The sequence below is a fragment of the Aythya ferina genome, assembly GCF_964211825.1.
Source record: "Aythya ferina genome assembly, chromosome: 1".
Classification (NCBI taxonomy): Eukaryota; Metazoa; Chordata; class Aves; order Anseriformes; family Anatidae; genus Aythya; species Aythya ferina.
The window spans coordinates 96,194,276-96,209,265 of record NC_140296.1 but is presented as its reverse complement, the minus strand read 5'-3'; positions in this window follow the sequence as shown (position 1 = coordinate 96,209,265).

Below are 14,990 nucleotides of genomic sequence, written 5' to 3'. Positions count from 1 at the left end.
CCCACATAACCTGGTGGCTTCCTAAGGGCCATGAAACATTTTTACTCCACACCACTGGCTCCTGGACTGGCAAGAGAGCAAAAGTTCGCTTCCGCTGCCATTCCTGAGGAGGGTCCTTGTTAGACCACAGAGGTCCTGCTTCCCCCACTCACACAACTTCCACCCCTAAGAAGTTCCAGTGCACCCAGCTCAAACACACATGCAGAGAGCAGAAATTTTGTGCCTCCAGAAGGGTGGCTGGCTTGTTGCTGGAGCTGCTGAACGAAGGGCACTGCCTGCCCCTGCTCCTCTCCTGCCCTGGGGTTTGTGTCTGCATTTATACACTCACGCTTTAATTGTGCATATGCAGGCATTTTTTCCCCACACTGCATATTTGCATTACTTCAGGCATTTCTTTCTTTCCCTCCTAAGCAAACAAGCCTGCTCAGTTTTTTGAATTCCCTCCCACTTGTAACAATAGGCTAGACATGGAGCGAAACTGTCCCTCCTTAATTCAGGCTGTCACACATTCCTCTTGCTTTAAATAAGGGACTATTGCTAAGCTCATAATTTCCATTCTTTCTCAGCCAGCGGCGGGGCTGAAGCCCTCTCTGCTTCTGACCTGGGGCTGGCAGAAGTGACTTCAGCTGTTCATGCTTTTTGTGGCACCTGGGAAAAGCAGTGCTCGGCCACAGCCTGGGGAGAGCATCACTTCAACAAATGGTGAGGTGACTTTAACCAAAACAGTTGTAAAAGGGATGGGGTTCATTAAATCCTCCTGGTTGAGCATGTATCTTCTTGTTATTGAACAGTAAATGTCCCTAGAATAGGTACGGCCATTAAATGAAGAGAATATAGCTAAAAATAAAGCTCAGATCTAGACCAAACTGCTTTGGAAGACACAAACTTACTTCCTTTACTGAAATCCCAAAGTGCTACGCAACACAAGGGTTTTGAAAAAGCCACCATGGCAGTGGAGCCCAGGGTGGGAGCTGTTGGCTTGTTGCTTCCCGTCGAGCTGTGGCAAGCAGCAGCCCACAGAGCCTTGTGAGGTGCATCCCAGCCCCGCGAAGCCTGATCCTAAACCCACCCCTGTCATGAAGATGCTCAGATATGAGATGTCAAATGCTCCATCCTGCTAAGGTGTGCCACGTGCCAAGCAGCAGGCCCGTTTTATTTAGAAATGTAGCTATAGCAAACATTTTCCCCAAGCCGTGGCTTTACTCGACCATGCCATTCATAATGCAGTGACTAACAGATTTACTAATTTTAAGCCTACTTTGTTTGTTCTGCACCAGGAAATGGAAAATGTGAATTCCTGTTGTTCAGCTCCTGCACCAGATATAGTACATCATTCCCTTCGTTTGGAAAGTTTTATTTCCAAACACTATCCATTACTCAAACTGTATTAATGCAACAAACGTACCATCCAAATAGTTTCCAGTAGATCTCACCGAGAGGATATTGTTTTTTTCTGGTGTTATGACCAGCGACACTCATGTCAAAAAGCTCCAGTTAGTGCCATCTTTTACCCTAAATGTTTAAAAAATAAATAAATAAAGTGAGGTTCTTGTTTGTACAGAACTATAACCACCAATGATTCACTACCTGCAAGTGTCGTATGCACATCCTGGTCAGTGAGGACCTCCGGAAACTATTCAAAAGCTTTAGCTTCTTACTCTTGGGTACTTTTCCTGAACCAAAAGTCTTTGGTCTGAGTACTGTAATGCATCACAGGCTGAGTCCCCAGCTGCCTGAGCTTCTGCCCCTTCCCACAACACCCCAGCCACTGCTCCCCAGATCCTTTGGGAGCCCGTATCCCTCCTAGCCGGCACCAGAAGCAGCAGGGCTCACCAAGTGGTTTTGGGAGGAGAAAAATGTTTGCTGGGCATTGCCCCTTGCCTGGCTGTTTTTAGCTGCTTACTCGTGTTGCAGCAGCGGGAATAATGAGGGGCTTGCCATGACCACAGCTGGGAGGTGGATGAATACTTGAATCCTTTTCATAGTTGATGCAGATGCTGTCTGGTTGCAACTCTCCTTTACTTAGCTCTGCTCTAGCAAAGTGTGTCTTTAACATCTTTGTGTTTCGTAGCATAAAACCAATAATTTTGTTTACTCCTGATTTCACCTTTTACACCTGATTTTGTCTTAATGCTACATCGCTGGCTCAAGACTCACTCAGGTTTCTATAGAAGAGGGACATTTTCCTATGGTTCATTTTCTTTGAATCCCATCTGCATCATTATATCAATAGGTGCTGGGGGTCCGAACGCTGCTGTCACACTAGTGAATGAACAAGGACATCAAAATTGCTCAAAGCCAACAAGAAACAAATCTGAAATTGAGCCTGCCCCTTCTGATAAAAATAACTGGGCAAGCACATAGCCAGCAAATGAAAAAAATAACCAAGATACCTCTGCTTTTCCTTTTAATGAAAGCTGCAGCACCCAAACACTCAAGAGGGACTGGTGTCCCCTTGGGCCAGGTGCCCCGTGGACATATCACAGAATCACAGAATCACAGAATTTTCTAGGTTGGAAGAGACCTCAAGGTCATCGAGTCCAACCTCCAACCTAACGCTAACAGCCCTCCACTAAACCATGACGCACCCCAGCCTCTGCGCCCCATCTCTGCTGCTGTGTGGGGTGCCTCCTCTCCACTGGAGATCTGCTCAGTGAACAGGAGCTGCCCCAGATGGATTCCCTGCTCACTTCCAGCACGTGGATCTGTTCCTGAGACCCCCCAGCCTCCAGGAGCCCCACATCTCCCTATGGGTGCTGGACCCCAAGCTCCTGGTACCAAGCGCTCTGCGCCCAGGCAGCAGCAGAGCAGCCCCGCCGTCACTCAGGGCTCACTGGTGACGGAGGCATACAGACCCTGGGGGAAAGAACAGATGCCTGCAACTTTTCATATATTTGTTCAGAGGCAGTTTGGGTTATTTGTGCACTTTTTTTTTTTTTCCCCATAAGCTTTTTCTCTCTTAAACCATGATCCATGTCAAACCGCCTTGCAAATATTTACACATGTAGGAAACAACATCACCACAAATGACAGCTGAAAAAAAAATCACAACTAACCAAACAAGAACCTAACTACGTGTCAGGAAGTGACAACACAAGCGACAACACCATTTTGTCATTGCAGTAGTACAAAATCAGTCTTTTAGCTTGCTTCTGAAGTCACTTTTCTGCATAATCACAGAATCACAGAATTTCTAGGTTGGAAGAGACCTCAAGATCATCGAGTCTTGTGTTTTTATACTGTGTTTTTAAAGCTGAACCATGGGATACTGAGGAGGAACAAACAGGTCTTAGGTCATCTGTTTAGGGCTATAGAAAGGCTAAGACCAAATCCAGGCACAGATGAGGCCACAGATGCTCTCTTTGCACTAATGCTCCGTGTTTGAAGAGGCTGCTCATGGTGAGAGAACAGCATCCCTCAACATCTCCCACCACCCTGTGCAGCTGCAGCTCTGCCTGGGCACCTCCATGCGACTCAGCCTCCTGTGTAAAGGTTTCTTTCCTGCTGCACAGCCATCATCAAATTTACAGATTATAAAAATGCATTCGAAGCACAGATATGTTTACGCGGGTTTCATTTCTGACTGGCTGCATTCAGCACAGGCCCAGCGAGAGGCACCTTGCTGCTGGTAGGCATGACTCCCACTGACATAAAGGTCACAGGCAAGGCAAAAGCAACTGCCAGGCAAGGGGAAACAACATGGCCAAAGTTTCTGGCCAGACACGATCCTCTTGCTCTGTTTATGTAAGAGGAAAGCCAGGCAAGACACCCAGGCAAGACACTAGGTGCTGAAGCACCTCCAAAAAAGAAGAGCCTTTCACATCAAACTTGCACAATCCAGTTGTCTGCAAAATATAAAAATTGATGTGTTTTTAAAAATATTTTTTTTCCAAAAGCAGAGCTGGGTGCCTGTGCCAGATGCCATCAGGCATGACTCCCTCAGCAAGCACCTCGCACAGCCCCAGCAGCCAGCACCCGGGGGAGCTCACAGGCTGCCCCTGGCCCTGCTCCTCGCAGAGCACCACCATGTGCTCTGGAAAGCATCTGCTCAGATGTGTCAAACCAAAGCTTTCCTACATTTCTTTCACAGGGTGGGTTTGAGTTTACCTACCTGCCCAAACAGCAATTGGCCAACAAAGCAACCTGGGTTTGCAGCAAGGTGAGTGCAAATATTTATTTTTTTTTTTCTCAGCTGAAAAGAGGATAAAGTGCTTTCCCTCCCATGCTCTCCCCCCACTCCCCCCAGAGCAAACCAAACACAAAAGCTTACTGTTCTGCCACCAAAGAAAAAAATCCCCTGGTGTTTCAGTTTGTTTGATAATGTCCTGTTAACTGACAATAAATCAGTAGAAATATGTTGATTCAGAGCACAAGGACTTCAAGCATGCATCCATCACCATTTTCTGTGGTTGCACAGGCATGGAGACATCTCTTCTGCTCCATTTTCTGTACCAACAAGTAATGATAAAGAGAAGGAAGAAGAGAATCAAAGAAAAGGGGTAATAGCCATTAAGATGCTTGCAGTACGCTCCTTCACCTGGCAGCAAGGACACTGCAGCTGAAGACTGATGTGTGTGTGTGGGGGGGGGTAAATTGTGTGGAACGAGTCCTGGCCCTTTGAGATGCTGAAGAACAAAGGAAATGGATTTTACCCCATTGGAAAATCTTCAGATGAAATTGTCCAAGTATCTTTTTTTTTTTTTTTTTTTTTTTAATGCTAGTTTTAATAATCATGCAATTGGATTTGCACTAGCAGGGAATGGCAGGGAATAACACTTTGCAGTTCTGGATCTGCGAGTTAGTTAAAAGGCTTTCAAGTAGCCGAGTTCAGCCTCTACCACCTGAAAATCTTTTGTCAGCAGCTGTGAGGGTGGCTTCCAGTTGTAAGGGCTTGATGCCTGCTGGGTTAATAGTGCTAGCTGGGGAGTCCGAACGTGCCAGGGGCCTGGGAAAGTGCACAGACCCTCCCCCTTCCTCCCACCTCCCCAGCGGGGAAGTTATGTTCTTGCTTGGGAGATAATGGAAAAAGAAAATCTGAGAGCAGCTGTTTGTGCTCGAGGATCCATCTGCTGCACCACGTAGAGCTTTGATGCCCGTTTTAAGAGGCACGACACGGGCAGCTGACTTGCTGATAAAGGAAAAGATATCACGGGAGGCTGGATGCTCACACGCCCGCAGGTTTGGACCTCACCCAGATGCAAAGGCTGACCTAGGACAGAGCCAGCTGGTTGTGTCACCACGACAGCCAGTGCTGACACGATTCAACAGCGGGTGAGCTCAGGTGTTTAATGCAGTCACATTTCTAATGCGTTTAGGATGCTCCCCAAAAGTATTACTGCTGCATTGGATGTGACACAGAGGTCGAAAAGAATCTGGACCTCTGTGAACAGACCTTGTACATGTCTCAAAACATCACGCTGCATTGTCTACCACGTTCCTTGAAAAGCACTTTAAAAGCTTCACCACTGCCAAATATCATCTTTACCTGTAATAGATGTTTAAAACCATCTGTTCCACAAGGCACAGAGCAAAGGAAGCTCACTTTCCTGTGGATATCCACTTTACAATTGGATATTTTGGTACTCAAAGAAAACACAAAAATCCACAACCAAAAATAAAAAAACCCACAAAATGACAGAAGTGTTCCAGGAACGTAGGATATTTGCCATGTGCATTTTCTGTGCCACGTCGATTTTCTATGATAAATAAAATGTTCTTTATTCCTTTGCCCTCATTAGAGGCACTGTAGGCATCTCTCCTGCATCCAGCCATTATTTATCATCTTCTCTTGGAAGTTTCCCGTACCTGGCCAGACCTCAAGATATCTGCAGTATAAATTCTCCACACGCTTCCTGTCTGCAGCCCTCTTTGTGGGGTTTGTTTGTGGAGCTGGTGCAGGACTTGCTGCGCCATCTGGCAACGCGCAATCAAGTGGAGCACGGGGAAATTGAGAAGTCTGGAAGCAAAATAGCTAGCATCTGCAGATACCAAGCAGCCTTACAGCCAGCCAAGCTGTGGTGTCATCGGCAGAAACCTCAATTTCCAGATCCAGGCTTCGTGATTTTGCAGTGTCAGCTGCGGAAGCGCTTGCTTTTACAAGGGCTGGGGTTGACTAACACCTGCAAAGCGGCAGCCTGCTCCCCTCCCTCTCACCCTAGGTACCAGGAGGCAGCACCTCTGGCTACCTTCTGGCTGTAATGAGCAGGTAACAGAGCAAATGTGCCCCTCCAGAGCATTTCTTTTTCTGCCAGCAGCTGTTTAGATGTGCAAGCTATTCTGCATGCCTTGGCTGAGCAGGGAAGGCATCCACTGCAGCTAAAAGGAACAGCTCTGGCATCCTCTACCAGACTGTAATTCTTTCTTTTTCCACCACCTCTCGCAGTCCAGCCTGCACCAAGTGGCACAACAGTGGGATTTAGACTGGTTCAAATACAAGTTAGAATAGGACCCAGCTTTTAAACTGGAGTCTGAATCTGAAAAGCCCTTTAAAGACCTGGTTAGGAGAGACCTAACCAGAAGATCCATTCACGATAGGTACCAGACAGGGATTCATGAGGAAGATTCATGAGGCAGAAGCCTCCGTGAGCCTGGTGTTTGCAAAGCGTATGCGTCACTGCGAACAACAATTAATCACAGCTGTTAATCCGAGCGGTTCTTCTTCCCTCCTCCACACAGCCCACGCATCTTCCACAGCTCTCAACAACCCTAATACCCGATGAGCAACAAACCCCTACAACAACACAGCAACACCTTGCTTCCTTATTGACGTTCTGGCACAGAAACCGGGCTGTGCATAAAGCGAGTCCCAAAATGTCTCCAGCAACATATCGGTCACATAAGGGAGACAAGGATCAAGCACTGAGCAGTGCTATTTTGGAAACCCTTGGGAACAGAAGGAGGTTCTAGGACACATGGGTGAGCTAGTTCATTGTGCTTTATGGAGAAGGATTGGGTATTTACTACCAGCCAGCAAGCCCTCCCCCAAACACAGCACTATTCATTTCCTGCGTGATTCCACAGGCTGACAACGCATGGAAAGTTCTGGCTAAATGTCTCTCCCACACAGCACAATTTGGCAGAGGGATTAGCAGTGTAATGCGATGCACCTTCTTTTTAATCTCATGTAACGATTTTGACTGCTTAACACTCTCCTTACTCAGCAGCTAGCCATCAGAGCTGCTCCTCAGGAAGCGCGTACCAGGACACCGCGCTACACTCGGGAAGCTTTTTGACCTACCTACAGGAGCTATATTACAGCAGCACTAGCCTGTAATTAAGGTTGTGTCAAAGTTTCCATTCTGTAATGTTACCCTGGACGGAGAGAGTATACAGAGCTGAAGGTACCTCGAAAACTCATGGTAACACATCAAATTGCTTGGGGTATTGTATTGTACAGCTGAGACTTCAAGCCGAGTACCTTGCCGGGAGTCACCCAAACGAATCCAAGACCTTGCTGTCTGATAAAAGTCCCTTCTCCCTTCTTGAAGATTTCAAGCAGCATAAACCACGTTATTTTCATGAGACTGTAGATTTTTCATCTCACTTTTCCTTATGGGATCTGAGGTGGTAAAAGCCCTCGCTCGTTCTCCTAGTCCTGCAGCACAGCTTGGTTAGCATTCCCCTGCCCTTTGTGAGCACGCTGCATCTGAGCACGCTTCCTCAGATGTGGCAACATCCTCTGACCTGGTCCTTTGGATAAGCTCAGCTTTACACTCTAGAACATGCACATGACAGCAGAACATATGTACCAGCTATCAGACTGAATTGTCTTCTTAATACAAAAATTCCCAGAAAACAGCTGAGTCCTTAAAACTAAAAATAGGTGAAGAAATTACACATGCTTGTACTTTTTAATATACCATGGCTGTGCTTGGCTGAACCTTGAGGGACAGACCTTGATCAGCACCACGACTGGTAAGGTCACTTGATCTGCCCACTTGGTTCACCTTCAAGTAGTGAAGCGAGGTCAGTGGATTGCACGTGTGTCACTGGAGCATGAGGAAGTAGAGGCTTCCTCGCTGCAAACCTCAGAAACAAGGAGGAAGGTAGGAAGCTGGGAGGCACTTGGCATTGCATGAGGAACCTGGTGCTGTGGAGCATGTTTTGGGAGAGGAAGGAGATGTGCTCTTTTGCCAGGAAGGGCCAGCTACTGGAATTGGAGCTCTTGCAAGGAGGACCAGCGTGGCAGTCTCTGTACTGCAAGTGGGTACAAAGAACCTGGAGGACTGCTGCCTCCACAGTGAGGAGACACACGAGGGCATTGAGGAGTGGAGGGAGATGAAATCTGAGCCGAGCTTGCTCTGATATCCAGGGTAGACTCTGGTTCCCTGTCTTCCTTGCTTCCCATACCCAGACTCCCAGTTCAGCCTCAGGAGTCTCCTTCGCCTCTCGTTTCCCCCGTGACTCCATGCAGGCTTGGCACTAGCCAGGGCAGGCCTCTGGCTGCCTCATGCTCCGGGCTGAGGTGAGCCTCTCACCACCAAGAAAAACAGCTGCGGTTGCTGCTGGCCATCCTGCCTGGGACACAGGCAGAAGTGAGTGACAGATGCCAGCACGCTTCAGTGGCCAGACACGTGGCCACTCTGCTGACTAGCCCAGACAGGGGAGGTGATGGTGGCAGAGTCTTAGGTGAGATCTGGTGAAACCATCTTCTCATCTAGGAACCAGACTAGACAGAGGGACACTTCACCAGCCCTGCTCTCTCCTCTCCCCACACAGTGCCTTGCAGTGTCTTGGATCAGGTCACAGATGATAAAACCATCTCAAACACTGCAGTGAAACAGCAGCAGACACTACTGACAGCTTCTCTGTGTTCTCATTCGCCCCCAGTTTCCTCATTTCAAATCAGCTCACCTGCTCCTAGTATTTCTTTAGGTCTTCCCTCCAACTTTTCCCACCTTTTCTACCACATTATGCTCCCTCTCTCTTTCCTGTCTCAGCCTGACTGCCACCTGTTCCTCCTAAAATCTCAAAGTAGGAAATCTCATGGAAAAATAGCATCTGGAGGAATGGACTGCAGCACGCAGAAACTCTTCTTGAAAACCTTTTTCATCTTTTTAAATGAACTTCTTTGTATGGCTGAGGAAATACAAGCCTAACTCCAATCTATCTAAGATGCACTTAGATACGCTTCTTAAGACAGCATGGGCAGCTACCTTGTTTCAGAACGAGCCACCTTATGCAGAATGGAAAAGCAATCACAGGCAAGACTTTTCCCTGCAGCACTTTTTTTCCTTTACAAAAATAGAACTCCTTCCAAGTGTCCTTCAACACAAACAAGGCCATTTGCCTTCAGCCAGAATAGTGTGTGTTACGACATGCAATCGGTTTGACCTTCAGCATCAGAACAAGGAAGATGCTGTAATTCCCTCTCACAGGAGATATGCTGGCGTGCATATTCTCATTGCATGCTCTCCTTTCTTTGAATGAGGTACGAAGTACACACAAATCATTTAAAAGGTAAGTTTGAGAAGTTATTACATGGCTGAACAAAAAATTCCACGCAGCATTTAGTTTACCGTCTGACAGCTTCTGCAACCCTGAAAAGATCAGAAACAGCATTTTTAGGAACATTTGAACAGGATGTGGGATATCCGAGGATATTGAGAAGACACCAAAACCACCAAAAGATCTGTCACTTTCTAGAGGAATAAACAAGCTGCCTCCACAGATTTTCACTGAAGTGCCAGCTGACTGATCTGTTTGTCCTCACTGAGCAAGAGGCACCAACCAAACCAGTGGTAAACACCCTGGCTTTCTACCCAGAGGTACTTCAGCACCTGAACCATTTCAGTCCCTTCTTGCTGCTTCAAGCCCCGCCAGGCTGGCATTACCAAACTCCTCATTACAGTATGGGCAAAACCTTAGGAGGGGAAAAACAAGAGGTATAAAGGGTTAGGGTACACAGCTGTCTTTTATGCCAAGTCATGTATTTCTGCAGCTTTCATAAAATTCAATACATTGATCGTTATTTTATTTATAACAACCCAACACCATTCAACTCCAATACTGGGAAAAGCCAAAAAATCCACATTGCTGTTAAAAGCGCTTCGTGTAACTGCTGCTTTTTGCATTAGTCTGGCTGTAATTCACATTAAGAAATGCTTTTGGATGAGCTAAATTAAATACAACCTGTGAATTAGCAACACTTGATATATATAAACTAGTATTTGAACTTCATCTTTTACAGTGAAAACTGACTGGACACACGTATGTGTTCTTTGTGCCTGTTCAAAGCAAGCAGTATTAAGAAAAGTTGACAAAAATCCTTTGGAGTTTTTTGTTAGAATAACTTAAACACAACTAGCAGTAGGTAACACTAGCGATTTTTACTCATTTACACGGCACAAAGCTCAGCCAGGGCAGCCAGCAGGGAGAATGATAAAGCAACCCCTACAGAACTACATCCCAGGCTGTTTCTATCCTCTAGCATAAAATCACACCCCACTTTTAACACACAGCTTCACTGCTGGTTACAATTCCTTTGAGATGGCTCACTTAAATAGGGGAATTGGATTAACACTAGTTTGAAAAGTCTTAATGCAAAGAAATCTTTAAAGCTAGAAGCTTTAACCATCTCTGCAAGCCTGCAATGCACGCTAGCCTTTTACAACTCATTTTTCTTGTTGCGTGCATTGCAGTAATTACTTCTGCTTTCTTTCCCTGTAGGGACAAGCTTCTCTCCACAGGAACTGCGACACCGCAGCATGAACAGCCAACATACAAAATGCTTCATCACCTGGACTAATCCCATTTTACGGTCTGCATGCCTACTTGCATACACAGACACCCATACAGAGATGCACAAAGTTACTCAAGTGCTGGAAGCAACCTTGCCACGATATATGGCATCCTTGGTGTGTACACTTGGTGCTGTTTAATCTCTAGAAAGCACAAAGTGCATAAATGATATGAATTCCTTCAAAACCTGTGCTGCATCCCTGTGGCCTTCTAACAAGCTGAATTAATGGCTAGGTAACTTCCAGTAGGTAACCTGCTCTCACCTGATTGCTTAGGATTAGGGTTTCTTAGGAGTCTGATTTAAACACTTTGCCTATGTGAACTATTTGTCATGAGTGGTATCAATGAAGTCACCAGGGAACCAGGTGTGCCACACTGCAATTTACCACATTTATCTTTAAAAGTATTTCACTACAAAATTTTTTATACACCACAGAAACATTTCAAGCAACATCCCAAAGGGATCAGAGATAAGGAGCAGGGTACTTTCACAGCCCAGTAATGAAGTTACTTCTTTTCCACATCTGCTGCCATGGTGGGGGCCTTTTCTGGAGGTGAGTTTTTAGTTTAATTTTATCCAGTAGTACGCAATGGCATTGCTTGATGTTTAGCTCCACCTATTGGGCACCTCCACGTACCTCTTTCAATTCGTCTAAATTAAACTACAACTTGATTACGCTTTAAGGCTCTAATCATACAAGTTTCCCCCTGCTCCACCCTCCCCCAAATGCATATGCAAAATTCTGTTGAGAACTACATGCAAGTTAGGATCCAAGTTCTTACTGAAATCACACAGCATACAAAAAAGTGAACGGAAAATAAAGGAATAGAGGAAAGGGGAGAAAAAAGCAACCCAAAAAAATGCATCTTGGAAATTAAACCAAAACAGATTCAGAACCTCTTTTTAGAGAATATACAAGATAAATTCCTTATTTTCCAAGAGATCCCTAGTGAATGCCCCATTTAAATCCAACTCTGCTACTAAATATTGAATTTCAATAATTTTTCAAACAACAACAACAAAAATTGTTTGAAAATAATTCTGATAGTTTACTATTTCACTGAATTTTCCTGTCGAGATGGACACTGTAAGGAAACAACATGAAGGTGATTTCACCAAACCTATTTAAGCTTTTTAGGATTTGAAGGATGCATTTTATAGCTTTAGAAGAACTACCAAATAATAAGTTTAAAATATCTTAAGAATCAGGGGACACAAGCTTATAGTGTAAGGGAGAGAGGAAAGCAGCAAAAGGATTTTAGCAGAGGCCACAGGATAAACTTTGAACCACTTCAATGCACAGGGACAGAGAACTCCAAGAGGAGCTCCAGAACAGGCGTGGATCTAGTGGCATCCCTTGGCACCTCAACACACTCCCTTAAAGGAAATTCAAGTGAAATAATGGTGATGTCTACCTGAATGACGCTTAAGGACAGATTTTCCTCTCCAGTATTCCTATACTGGAGTAGCTCCAAATATTCAGTGAGTTCTCATCTTTGGCACTTTAGGGGAGAGACGTAACTCTAGGTAGCACTAAAAGAAAAGACAGAAATTTTCTGTTTCTTTCTCCAGATTTCTGCAGTAGCTCAGTAAGCCCCTTTTGGTAAAACCTTTAACTAAAGCAGTGAGGGTCTGGGGCACTCAAGAAAATAAATATGGAAACAACTGAGTTGTGACTGGTTACCCACAGAAATCCTCAATATCAAATGCAAAGACTCAGAGTAGAGCATTATGTAAAGAGTCTATTTTGACTAAAAACTGTAACAAATTAAAAAGGAAATTAAAGCTGGAGAGAGAGAGAGAGAGAGGAAGAGAGAGAGAGAGAGAAGGAAAAAGAAAAGAGCTATGAGTCAAAAGCCTGTCTATACTCTAGAGCTCTTTGAACATTTGTTTATCTTTGAACAAGCTTCTCTTCACTGGACTTGTGAGGTGGTACCAGTAAGGCAAAAAACATCAAAGTTTTCAGAGATTTTGACAACAGCACCAAGCAGCCAGAATTGCACCCATGGGAATCTGCCTTGTTTCCAGGCCTACATAATTACTGAAGGTATGTGATCCTGGGAATTGATTATGGCTGGCCAGAGTTACAGATGCACAGCACCAGAACAGTGTACAACAATTTACATCAGTAAAAGAAATAAAGGTTAAACGTGTATAAATGGTAGACATGCAACACAGATCAGACAGAAAAACAGATACAATTTCATTAGGATTAACTAAAGACAAGACACCTTGGGCATCAGGTGAATGTTGGAAAAGTTCATGCAAGTGGGACGTATCAGTAATGAAACTGCAAACAAAATAAGTTCCTGGCGCATACCTGTGGCAAAAAAACATATACACTGAATACGAAGGCAGGTACAAAGTCACACGTAAAATCCAAGGAGGTAGCAGCCCTGGTTGGTAGATAGTACAGTCAACTCCAATATGTAGGCAGAAGGACAAAAAAGATGTGTAGTAGAAGAAAGATTTCAAAACAGAACAAAGTGTTTCAGAAAGACCCAGGAAATCCTTTTAAGTACCCAGAGACCCTCAGTGTTTTGGAAACAGAGGGAATGCCATCTTGAGAAAGGTGGTTGAGAGCGAGAAACAACGTTAGGAAGAACTGCAGCTTCTTGGGCTGGACTTTCAGAAGGAAAAAGTCCCAAAGAGAATGGGTGACAACACAACTGCGAGAAGTGATGAAGTGCCACTTTGAGCCTTTCTCCACCTATTTAATCTTTCAGGCTTAAACTCCTATCTTTTTTTTTTTTTTTCTCCATACCTCGGAGTATCACACTAAAAAAGAACTGCCAGCTACTAAAAAAAAAAAAAAAACAAGCAAGGTGACAGAGATGCTGCAATTCATGCACATAAGCACAGACTAGGTAAATGACAAAATGTTTCAAGTGGAATAGTTATTACTTATCAATGGAAATTTTGTCAGAGAAGAGAAATCCAGTCCTGCCAGATCCATCCCATTGACTACTTATCAACTGAGTCACTTTTCTCGTCTTGCTTTCTCATGGTAGAGTACAGCATCTTGGGGAATATTTTGTCTTCATTATTATTGGTTGTTCTGTAGTCTTGTTTTTAGACATCCAAACACGGATTAATAAAAGCGCTAAAAACATGAATTAATGAAAGCATTAAGTGGATATAATTTTCTGTAAAATGCTTCAAAGGCACGTTGGACATAATCCAGGATAAAAGCAAAGATGATAGAGGAAGTGCAACAGCTAAGCCTACTAGGTGAATTTCTGAACTTGGCCCATGCCTAGAGTAAAGGCCCACCCCTCGCTACCACAGCATGTTTGGAAGTGGGAGATGGCTCTGGACATACCACAGCTAGCAAGTAAGCTTTACAGATACAAATCACAGTTTCAAGTTAAGAATTGGTCTTCCCCCAAGATGTTCTTTCTAGTGTGACAAAACAAAACTTGACTAGGCAGGTGATTATGCCTAGGGGAAAACCCATGCTGCAACTGTTAAAATGGTATGAGAGAGTTGCTCGAGTTCATTCCTTCCCCACCCTTGACAAGTCTGGACTACACATGAACAACTAATACACTTGTCCAGTATTTCAAATATCAAAGCTACTACACTTACTGCTGGCTCTGAGAAACAACACCCTGATTAGAAACAAACTTCAGTCTTACATGTAGTTGAATTCACCTTGGTAAGGTCATTAACGTAGTAATGCATGCATAAACACAGAACCTGATAATAGCAACATGCATCGCTAAACTGACAAGTCTTGATAAATGACAACTAGGGATTACTTCCACATTTATAAGATCATGGACGCTATCCTTATGCAGAATGCAAGTAATAAAACAGTGAGTTGTACATCCAGAAAAAGAAATGAAATTAGAGATTTTCTGTGTAAAATAGGATGGTTCAATTGCTGTTGCTTGAAATTGCACAATACCTTGTATCCTCTGTTAGATCACTTAAGGATCAAGTTATGCCTGTTAGCCTACACAGGAATTCCCCTAGATGGGCCTGCTATCGATAAGCAACAGAACTGCTACTTCAAACCATTCCCATGTATAGGACAATTACTTAAAAACATCAATACTTCCCAGTCATAAGTATTGAGAAGAATGACCAGCATTAATATCAATAACTCCTTTCTGCCATGAGAGGATTTCTGTTTCATTGAGTGAAACCTTCAATTCATTTTTGTATAACGTTTTGCAACTCAGAGATGTAGGATTACCAGGTAAAGCCCAAGAAATATTTACATTTTCATATTCCAAGAGCTTTA